Source organism: Punica granatum, chromosome 4 (genome assembly GCF_007655135.1).
Source record: "Punica granatum isolate Tunisia-2019 chromosome 4, ASM765513v2, whole genome shotgun sequence".
Taxonomy (NCBI): domain Eukaryota; kingdom Viridiplantae; phylum Streptophyta; class Magnoliopsida; order Myrtales; family Lythraceae; genus Punica; species Punica granatum.
In genome coordinates, this window is record NC_045130.1 from 34,650,226 (window position 1) to 34,663,029 (window position 12,804).

A 12,804-nucleotide genomic window follows, 5' to 3' on the forward strand; every position below is an offset into this window, starting at 1 on the left:
GAGATTCCGATACCATTTATCATCCGATGCAAAGTGAAATTCCGAGAAAGTCTTATACGTAATGTGTATATCACGTGGTATATGCCACAAGCCAGTAAAAGTTCCCCAAATTCCGAGAAAGTCTTATACGTAATGTGTATATCACGTGGTATATGCCACAAGCCAGTAAAAGTTCCCCAAATCAGGATAGATTTCTAGAATTATCACAAAAAAAATTATTATTAATAAAAATAAATTTTTCACCTTTATTGTGACACAATGTCACGTGATATATCCGTTACAAACAAGACCTTCTCGAGCTCCAGGGCCACCAAATAATTTCGATGCGAGGTGGTTTCAGTACAACTTGGCAAATGCAAGGCGAAGGCGAACTTTCAAGGTGCACGAGACTCCCCCAATTTTCTTTAAAGTAGAAATGATCCATGCGTCATAAATTACGATTCTTGGGCAACAAGCCTCGTTGTAGTTAGACAATGTATGCAGAAACAAACGCTACGGAATCTAACAGGATTTGCTAAATAATAACCAAAATTATTACATGGATGGCCAATGAATCTGAAATAAAAGAAAATGAAAGTTTTGGTAGAGGAAGAGGATTATTGTCTCACAGAAATCAACCAAAGTGATCATATGAATGAACAAATGATTAATGAATTACGAAGGAGGAGGAAGAAAGGTGGATGTGAATGTGATCAGATGTGGCAGCCGCAGCAGAGGAGGAAGAAGCCGAGGGTGGAGAGCAGAACTACCACTTCCACCGCTGACAGTATCTTGAACACCATCTTGTCTATCACGATGCCCGGCTGGAAAAACCGAGACGACTCCGACTCCAACTCCGAGTCCGGGGCCGCCCTCCTCTTCGTCCGCTTGAGACGTCCCAACAGAGAGAACCTCCAAGAGGAAGGCCACGTCAGCTCCTTGCTCGTGAACATCGCCTTCCTCAATGACCAGCGTCCCTTCGTCTTCCCCATCGATCTTCTATACCGATCCTCCCACCTCTGCTCCTCCAGTTTCTCTCTGCTGTTGGACAGAGGAGAATAGACAGCAATGGGGCAAGAAGGAAACCTTTATATATAGACATAAATATATATTTTGGTAAGTGAACATATATTCTATTAACTTGGCATTGCATTGGTTTCTCAAATAACGGAAAAGTTCGAATGTATGATTGGGGAGGCCGAAAAGAAGATGCTGGCCGATGATGTCGACGTCCAAACAACGCTGTAAAACGTTCGTTACTGTATCCAATCTATCCTCAATACGGCATATCCGTTATAAAAAAAGAAGTTGTCTGACGAAGAATTTCGTGCATGCATGCTAAAATAAAATCGCATGTTACAGTAATCGAGACCGTTGGTATTTGATACGCATCACGTACGCAAGACGTTATGTTAAGGAGTTATATATACATTTAGTTTGATCGAGTCTCCATTCGGTGTGGCACGGGTAGGACTGTTGATCTCGGCACGAATGTGCTGTATGACTAGCCAGAGCATCGCTGGGTCGTGTTTATATTTGTTTAAGCTGGTCCAGAGTCGAAATTGGGGCCCGATACTTGAAATTCCATTGCGCCAAAGTTTTCTATGGATAAAAAAGGATCAGAAAGCTGTCCTCGTCTTCTTTTTGGTCTAACTCTCTTTCTGTAACGGTTCTTTCTCATGGTCCACAACTGTCCATATTACACCTTTATATGCTGGAAAATCAATATGTTGACACCCATTCCATAATATTAATAACAATTAATTTAATTGATTTTCGTGCCCAGCAAAAAAATTTAATTGATTTTTGTCCGTCAATGTTTGTATTTATATATCTTATATTTTCCTTTAACGGCTAATTAAATGAGTACAGCTATCAATCGATATCAAGTTGCCGGTCCTTTCGATAAATAATCCTGGCAGGTATCCTAAAACATGCCCTAGTTTATCGGCAAATGGAGGACGGGGGCGATTACAACATCTGCCTATTTGAGGGGACGATGCTGATGGAGATGCAATAGAATAGTACCGCCGATTGTACTCGGATGTTGAAGAAAAATTTCGGAGATCATACCGATTAATTCAAGCTGTTGAAAATAAATAGGCATTGTTGTTTCATGCTTGCGAGATACAGAACGGGAAAGGGCAGTTTCCTTGATGGCCTATCCATTTGCTAGATAGAATTACATTTGCAACTGTCAAATTTGACCCACATCGTAGTTTATATCGTACACTGATTCCGTTAATAAAACGGTGAAAACAAGGATGGATATGGAGTTCGATCCATGGGAGGCAAAACTCAAAAAGGTAAATATATATATACATATATATATATATATATATTAATATCGTAAAGTCAAAGAGGATGAAAGGAGATAATTTTATTACAACTGGAACGCGAATTGTTTGCTCGGGATTGTACAAATGCTGACTGCTCATATTCTAAATCAAGTCGGATGGTCGAGACCCTTCTTTATAAATTCAAGACATTTTAATTCCTTTTTCCTTTCGATCCAAATCCTAGGTTGATCCTAGGATTCTATAGATGATTCTCAAGTATGGCTATCAACAAGAGCAGGCTTTTATCGGGTACTTAGTCTTCATGGGATTTTAGTCTCTGCTCCGCCACGGTCTGCGGGCCCATATTTTAAAAGCTGAAGAAGGGACGTATGTCTTCACTTAAACCATTTCTTAAAACCGGGGCTAGCTCAAGTTTGCTCGTAAATCAAACCCGGGCTCGTACCTTATCGTCGATCAACTTTAGGCTCCAAGTCACGGTCGACAAATTCGAGCTCAAATACACGCTCGAGCAAAGCCCGAGATCTCACTATCTCGACTTGAGCTCCGGCTCCAGTCAAACTCAACACAACCAGCCAACATGGTCTAAAACTTACGATAGGGTATGTGTGTTGGTGATTTTGTGAGAAGATATAAAGCATTTCGAAGCTCTTGGTTAACCTTTTGAGCGGAGAGTTCTTAGATTCGAAATTATAAAAAGTGTCATCTTTCAAAGTCTGTCGGATTAATTCAAAGTAATGACAAATTTTTTTAAACAAAGATATTCCCGCCCGTTTGATTTCGCAATCTGATTTTAAGATTTTAACTCTAACTTTAACTCTACTCACTATACAATAAAAGACAACAATATAATTATTATCATTTTATTTTTCTTTAATTTTTTTAACCATTCAATTCAATTTTTAATAATAAATTCTCTCAATTATCTATTACTTTTTTCATAATTCAACGATACAATCATTAATTTTTTTTAACTATTCATTACTTTTTAATTTTTTTTTCTCATAATTCAACATCACAATCACTATAAATTAATTAAAATCAAAACTCAACACAACTCAACTCTAAAATCAAACACACTCAATATATATGAGAATGAGAAAAATGTCGCGCCAATTTTGTAAAGGAATTTCTAGAAAATTGTTAGGAGTGACAAGTCTCGGAAAGTTTAATGCGACAAGCGGGGCGATGTATAGTCTCATCTGATTATTATTGGGGAACATATCAGAAAAGCAAAAGATTATTATTGAGGGAATATGCGCCAAGGACAGGTAGCATATACACCTCTCGTCACACGTGACCAATTGACACATGTCGCGGAAATTGACGGCTCTGTTTATTTCTAAAGTTATAAAATGTCTTCATAAAATATTTCTAATTAATAACAGCCACTAAAATAGAATTATAAATTTAAATATACACAATTTATTACCTTATTTTCTTTCCATCACTTTCCTCCGTTCTCTCTCCATCCCCTCTGACTGTAATGTTTTTTAGATCAAATTTATTAATCAATTAATTTGCAAAATATTAGCATTGATTCAAATAATATTTCCTGTTACTTAAGCTTATATTACTAATTCATATTTATTTATTAGCGACTCAAAAGTGATGCAAATCTTACTCGTTCTACGCATTGTAATTTCTTTTTCCTTCTAATGGGCAAAAAGGCACCAAAGTAGTGCATATCCAGGTCGAACGCATGGGGACATCGAGCATTGACGAGACATGAAAGATTTTTTAAACGCTTAATTTATCAAGATACTACCCAAAATTGCATTCAAACTCAACCAACTGGAGTGAAAAAAAAAAAAGGATTGATGTAAGCTGATAGGAATATGTCTCTTCTGTTAATAAGTCGATTTCTTATAATATAAAATGGAATAATTTTGTGGAGTAAGGCGAACTTATCTATAGATATTCAGCTGCTACCATGAATCCATCCAACAAAAATCGATAGAACTCAGCGAAAGCCTCTAAAAAATATATACATCGGATACCATTTTTTTCCTCCTTTTTTCCTGAATATGGAAGACCTTTATTAAAGAAGAAAAGACGTTAAAGCCAAATAAACAAAAGGGCATGTAGTTTTCAAAATCCTCATAATTTGAATATTCAATATTATGTGATTAACTTCCACTTGGAATATCAAGATATTTCAAATTTAAATTTTTACCGGTAAAACTCTTGTTCTAGCTCCTTCATATTTTCTTTCCCGAACCCCATTGAATATACGACCTCCCTGTAATCGAACAAAATTTCTTCATAAATATGTTTAAATGTAATGATACATATTATCAATATCAAATATAAAGACAACGCCTTCGGAAGTGGGACAGAGAGAGGCTAGGGGAGCTTGGTCAGCACTTGGAGACCATGAAGAGTCACGAAGTCCCACTCAAACACCAACAGCCGCCCAAGAAGATCTCATTTTCTGGACCACTGATCGATACTGTAACGAGGAATCAATCAGCCTTGGCCCCAGAGGAATCTCACGTTATAATGTATTGTGTTTCTCCCTCTAATCAATCTTTCATGCGTAAATTATTGCGCGCTTTTAAAGTATCAATATTCGATCGTCATATCAAACAACAATGTTGGCTCGATCGTCACATCATGTATGCCGCGTCCAGCTGTGGCGACGAAGTGTTGGCGTCGAGGACTAGAGGTCGACCCTTGGATCCCATAAAGAGATGCTTGTTTCAATCGGGAACCAATATGATAAATAATGAAGAAAAAAATCTTGTGCTCTTTTTGTGGTCCAGCCAAATGCATTTGGACATATGGTAATAATTATGTATAGAATTCCTCGTAGTCTTTCCTGCTTGGGTGATAGAGGTTGCTTTCAACGGAAAAAAGGAAAGTGCATGATGAGAGTAAGATGGTTTCGTGCATTGATACACATGTTCGCTATTCATTAAGAGGTCACAAAGTTCGATTTTCTATATGAAGTTATCTGTACTTCTTTATTAAATTTTCACTTTATTGTATTTCATGGGTCTCCTTGTGATTAGAATGAAGAAAAAGAAAGTGCTCGACGTGGCAACACCAAAAAATTTCATTAGCATGTGTTAGAGATTTCTTCACTAATTTTTTTCCCAAGAAATATGTAGCATCAAATATTTTTCACATATTATATAACAACTAGAGTATTACAGTGCCATGTCGCGGTTAAAATAATTTTTCGAAAATTTTTAATTTGTCATAATAGTTTGTGTAGTAACTAATATATAATAAAACTAAAATTGATGATAAAACTACTTATGAGTAAAATTATGAACATTTGATTGATAGTAAATGATCCAAAATTTTTCAAAGATTATACTAATTAATATTTCATATGATAAAAAAATTAATTTTTTTCTAAAATCTCTTAATTTGAATTTTCAATATTTTTAATTACAGTATCATGATCACAAGCTTTATTTGGTTTTCGAATAAAAAATTTTACTTTACCCAACTAAACTTTATTTTTACCCAAATTCAACACCTCAATCATTATTGTTTTGTCATTTTCTCTATTTAATAACAATTCTTTGCTCATACTTTTTTCTAACCATTTTTATAATCAATTTTTTAATAATAAATTCTCTATATACTTTCACATCTACGTATATAGACATATACATATTGTCATTCATACATTTATTTGTCAACATTTACAATCATATACAAAATCAAGTTGAGTTGGATCGTGATCCAACTCGAAAACAAAACTCAAGCTAATAGACCTTAAGTAGTTTGCTAATTTTTGGTAGACGAACTTTCTTGCAATAGGTTCAATATTTATTAAAAGCATATCATAGCCAATGGCAAGTTAATATCCAAACAAGAATTAAGCTCAGTCAATATGTTATTCTAGCATTGCATTTCATAGTAAAAATAAGGAGATTTTTGTCGTCACAAATTAAAAGAGATAACTTAAATATGAATTTATAACTACACTTTTTTTTATCAACGTGGGTTGATTTTAGGTGAATCAATGCTTGTTATTCACCTCGGGTGTGAGTTATGTAATTGAAGAAAATCACGATTGGGATAAATTTATCTCTTAGTAGGTTGAACTCATTTAAATCTAGATTAACCGGACCTAGATGATTTTTCAAATATCAAGTGATACACGCCGAAAAAATCACAAATATAAAGAGGCTATTTAAATTATAAAAAAATAAAATAGGCTTATATCAATGTTGGTTGATTTAGGTGAGTTGGCAGTTTAGGTAAAATGTCGGGTGAGTCTTGTGATTAGAAAAAATTCACTATTGGGAGAGGTTGATCAGTTAGTGGGTCGAGCTCGCTCGAACCTAGATTAGTCGAATCTAGTAGACTTCCGAATATCAAGTGGTACACACCTAAAAAACTATATTTATATACTTGAATTTAACAAAAAAATTGAAAATGAAAAGATAAAGAAAGTTTTAAAATTTATTTAAAATAAAAAAAGGAAAAAAAATATGAGAGTGACACATGACTTTTCAAAGAAGAGTTTCTGTATATAGAGAAGATTAGGTTCATGGCTTTGGAAGGAGACATAATTAAAGGGCACAAGGAAACCTTAGAATAAGAACCGGATTAAGAAGAAAGATCCCATTATGCAATGATGATATACAAATTAATAGAGTGAATCAGTTTAGAACCACTCCATTTAACCTGTAAATTAAATTTATTGTGTACGTATTATCATATTCTACTAGGTAACATGCCTGCATTTCGTCGCGGGTATAAAAGTTCCCTCAAATAATTTGTTAGATAGATGCAATATTAAGAAATTATTATTTCTTATACCCACTTATTTATATATGATTATAATATCTTAAAATAATGAATTTAGATTATTTATGGATTTTCTTGTATGGATACAGGGAAAAAATATTACTTGTAATTTAAAAAGTAAATGTATAATTAGTATACTTTTTTACAAAAGATACAATATAGAGGAAAAATCATGTATTTGTGAATGGAAATTTGTTAAAAAAAAGTATAAGTATACATATAACTCCTTAGAAAAAGGTAAAATAGATAGAATAAAGTAAAATACATTGTGTCAAATACTATAATGATCAAGAAAAAAAGAAAAACTTGTAACATATGAGCAAAAAATGCGACGTTATATTTACTTGTGAACGCTAGAGGTTCGCTTCCATAGGTAACATTATTTTTATATATAGCACTAATAAAAAAAAGGGTGAAGAACTTGCATGTAATGTGGATAAATCTAAATGAGAAAAGACAAAAAAAAAATAGAAATAACTGGTCCAATCATAATAATCAAATCATTTGACTTTACGGGTTAATCATGTTACATTGCTACCTTGTTAGGCTAAGTTTAAAAACGTCGGATAAAAAAGGAAATTAAAACAAAAGGAAAAGACGTATAAGAGAGGGAAATAGTTCCACACTCGTAACCTAAAATTTGAAAAAATAAAAATATTACATATATCCTAATTTGTATATTTGGTATTTCTAATATGAAATTTCTTTTGAATTTTCTAAATAAAAGTTGGGGAAATTTTTTTTTGGAAATAAGTAGTATGACTATACGATCTGATTATTCGGCATAAAAGGTTGACCGAATTACCTAATATCTTATTTGGATCGCATGATATAAAATCCTATAGTAATCGATAAAAAAATGAGAAAAAGCTTGTACACCATATGGATGAAAAATGTTATGTTATATTTACTTATGAATGCTAGAGGTATGTTTCCATAAGTTTGCTTTTAACTAAAATGATTGGATCATTTGACTTGACTAGTCTATCGGGTTGCACATTTACCTTGATGGCTCGGATTTAAAAATGCTGGATAAAAGAAGAAAATTAAAACAAAAAAAACATATAATACCTTATTCGGGTAGGATTTGAAAATATGAAACAAAAAAAAGAGGATAATTAAAAAAAGTTTGAAAAAAATTAAAAAGTTAAAAAAGAAAAGAAAAGAGGGGAGTGGGAAGAAAATTCTTCATAGGGACCTATAATCAGTATCACTAGGTGAATTCCCGTGGCAACGTCGTGGGCCGAAAATGGCGATGTAATCAACAATAGGAATGACAATTTCAAAATCATGTAACTACATGAATCAAGATTATATGTATTTCATAATTTCACATCTTCATTTATTAAAATAATATTAATTGCTTGAAATGTCTATTGTAAATTTTTTGAAATTACAAAAATTACAAAAAATATCATTATGGATAATTAAATCATGAAATAATAAAAAATCAAAGTTCGAGGGACTGAATAAATTGTTTTCATGCACAATTAGTATAAAAATGTGGTTTAACAAATCATTAGGATTGGCAATTAAGAAAATAGGGAAAAAAAACTTCACTATCATGTTGCCTCTATAATCTCCTCTGACATGGATTGAGAGAGCTCGTATTTGTCTTATACTATTATTTAACGGAATTTTTCATGTTGTAAAATAGACTCATGAATTCTTATACCTAAGCTTATTGTAAACAATAATAGTAATAATGATTTATTTGCACCCAAAAAATGTGGCCAATTTTATTAAAAATTAAAGAATAATCTCCCAAACACCTCACAAATCGTCACCTGAGATCTTGATATAATGGATAATTACTAAAAATAAAATATGAAATTTAACTCCTAAATTTTAGGCAAGACGCTGACGGAATATATATTGATTATGCACAATAACCTGAAAAGCAATTTGCACGTGCGTGAGGCTAGCACTGTATAAAGCTAAAGGGAGGGCTTTTGATCACTTTTTCTTTTCGAATTTATCATTGTAAGATTTATTGTAACCAATAGAAAAAATAATTTTTTCAGTGTGCACCTTGGCACCTGAAAAGCATAATGGGTCGCGATTGATCCAGTTTGAGCCGGGTTGATCCATTAATAGGTAAAACTTTTATAGCGTGGATTTTATCCATTAAAAGGAAAGAAAATAAAATAATAGAAATTTGTCAAAGAAAAAGAAAATACAAATTACCCATACCACTTTTCCCTTTCTATTTGTGGGCTAAATAGTTAAAAAAAACTTCTAAAAAAATTAGGATAAATTACACTGGTAGTCCAAAAAGTTTTAATAATATATCGGGTTGGTCCAAAAAGTTTTTTTTGCTACTTGATGGTACAAAATGTTTTAAAGTTGTAACATGATAGTATAAACCGTCATATTGCCATTGACACCGTTAAGTGACGCTGATGTGGCCGAAACAGTATAAGAAGAATCGAAGGAGAAGAGAAGAAGAATCGAAGAATCGAAGGAGACGAAAAAAGAGGAGTGAGAGAGGAGAGAGATGTTACTATTTCGGCCACGTCAGAAAAAGACCTGACATGTTTCGGCCACGTCAGTGTCGCTTGACGACGTCAATGGCGAGATGACGGTTTGTACTATCATGTTACAACTTTGAAACATTTTGTATCATCAAGTAGCAAAAAAAAAATTGAATCAACCTGATACATTATTAAATTTTTTTGGACCACCAGTGTAATTTACCTAAAAAAATTATGATAATGCCATGTGGCTTCATGAGGGAAGAGATTTGGAAAAGAGTTTTATGCCTTGTTTGGATTCAAAATTGCATTTTAAAATCTTACTTTAACTTAATTCTACCTACAACAAAACAAAATTCTACCCACAACAAAATAAAATAACTCATACAAAGTCAAAAGGCGAGCCTCATACATAACAATTTATATCACTCTTTTTCAAAATCAAAATCTGATTTTAAAATATTTCTTACAAACCAAACGCAGCATTAGAGTCCGTTTGATTTTGGAGTGCAAATACTTTCCATTGCATTACACTATACTCTACTTCACTTCATTTACTTTTTCTTCAATTCAACAATACAATCATTATTTTTTTCCTTTTTTCTTCATTTTTTTTATCTTAGTTACTATTCAATTCAATTTTTAAATACTAAATTATCTAAACTATTCATTACTTTTTTCACAATTCAACAAAACAATTATTATTTTTGTATCTCCTCAAGCCCATTATTACAATATCACTTAAATATAAATATATATATAAATACTTTGTTAACATACTTATTTATCTTTTACATAATTCAATGATAATAGAATTAAATTTCGAAATTTAACTCTATTGTTAAATCGACCTTAGTTTACCGTATGTATTGTATGATTGCATGATGTATGTAAAACTTTTTAGTGCTTAAAATTCATTCCTTCTTGTTGTTCTCTTGAGGTGGGCCAATATCCACTTTATATGTATATATATACATACATACAACATAATTAATTTCGAAGAATTTTCATTTACTAAACTCAAAGACTTCCCTTATGATAAAAATAAAAAAAGAAAGTGCTTGATGTGGCAACACTAAAAAATTTCATTAGCACGTGTTAGAGAATTTCTTCAGTAATTTTTTTTCCCCAAAACGTATGTAGCATCAAATAATTTTCATCGATTATAAAAATTAGGTTCATGGCTTTAGAAGGAGACATAATTAAAGGGGAAAGAGGAAAACGTAGAATAAGAATCAGATAACAAAGATTCCCGTTATGTGATGATATAGGAATTAATAGCGCAGTTTAGAACCACTCCATTGAACCTGTAAATTAAATTTATTGTGTATGAATTATCAAATTCTATGCAAAAATATTTTAGTGCTTAAAATTCATTCTTTCTCGTTGCTCTCCCGACGTTCTATATATAAATAAATAAATAAATAAATAAAATAAGTATATATATATATATACACACACGACATAATATATATGCAATGAGGATCTCGATTGACTGAGAACATCCAATGGACGACCTTGTTATGCCCAATTTGTCGATCCAATGGCTATGATTGCCTTTTCTTGTTTTTTTATTTATTGAAAGGTAACTTTAGTATATAACTTTTTGTGAATTATTATGTCAGATATCTCATAGTATCACCCGTTTCTTAAATTTATTCCGTAATTTAAAAATTACTCAGAAATGACCATGATTTATATCCGATTCTAAATCTATGATGGCATTTATTTCTCCGTCAACATTTAATAGTGTTGCTGACGTAGAACGTCAGTGGGGCCATTTTTGCCGCTCTGACCCTTTGCCCTTGATAAATTTAAAAAAAAATTAAAACTACAAGATAGATTTGAGAAAAAATTAAAAACATATAATAGATTTGGAGCCCACTTATTTTTATTGACGGACAAATTGATAACGTGATAGATTTGAAACAAGATCTAAAATATAGACATTTTTAAATAATTTTTAAAAATGTGATAAATTTGAGAAAATATTAAAATCATGGAATACATAGCGTAAAAACTCTTTTCTTTTCGGCAGTGAAATTTTGAGCTACCTCACCCTATTATCTCATATTTTTTATCCTCGATCGGGCTGCGATTTGTTCTCAATTATAAAGAATTTTTAAGTTATGGATCTTTATATTGCAGGAAAAAATCTGCTTACGCAAGCACAATCCGCAAATTGTACAACATCGCTCAGTAAATGAGAAGTAAATTTTAATATGGACTGTTCTTGCCCATTGCAGAGTTAGGGTGACAATACATGTTATATTGTATTTAAATGGATCGTGTCTAAATGAATTTATATAAAAAAAATTTCAAATCCAAATACGATACGTTTAATAAACGGATCGAGATTTTCAAACACAAATACCACCCGTTTAATTTTGAGTTGATACATACCAGGGAGCGCGCCACAGTTTGTGAAGGGGGGCACATGCCCCCCGTGAATTTAAGCCTCATTTAAGTTTTTCCCCCATAACTGTACTTTTTTATGTTTTGCCCTCATAAATTGTAATATTTGTATGGTTTTGCCCCCGCGGAATGAGTATATATGGGCTATGTATGTATTTTGTCCCCTGCTCAGATAAAATTTTGGCTTCGTTCCTCGCACCAACATTACATGTCTAACCTATTTAATTAAATGTTTGTAACTGTGTACATAATATATGTACACGATATGACACAATTATTTTAAGGTATATATCCGTACACGATTAATACAATAAAAATACCATAAACGCGTTTTCATAAACGAATTTATAAGATTTTAACGTCATCTCTTTACAATACGTGAAACAAGTCCATTAACATGATAAAATATGTACACATAAACGGGATCTATCTATATCGAAACGAGTTAGATAACTTGAACCCATTTAAATAAGATACTTTATAATACCTAACTGAATTTGATCGATTTAAACACGAAATATATTTGGTATCATACCAACTCGTTTAATATCGTATTCATCCCGTCTCAAAAATAATCGCACTCAGGCGGAGGCGGCTGTGATGTATATAAAGCAGTAAAAGCACTACCTCGTAGCGGGTCCCACTGGGGACACCCCGTGACTGAAAGGCGACGACAAGTGGTCGTAGTCAACTTTCATTTCTCGTTAAATAAAAAAGAGAAAACAAATTTTTTATAAAAAAAATGTAAAAAAGGAAACGTTTCGTCGAGCTTTGCCAGCGGTACAAAACTAAAGAAGCCGCTCGAATTCCTTGTGAACTCTCTCTCTCATCAATTCAATCAAACCCTGTCCGTACACCTCCCCCCT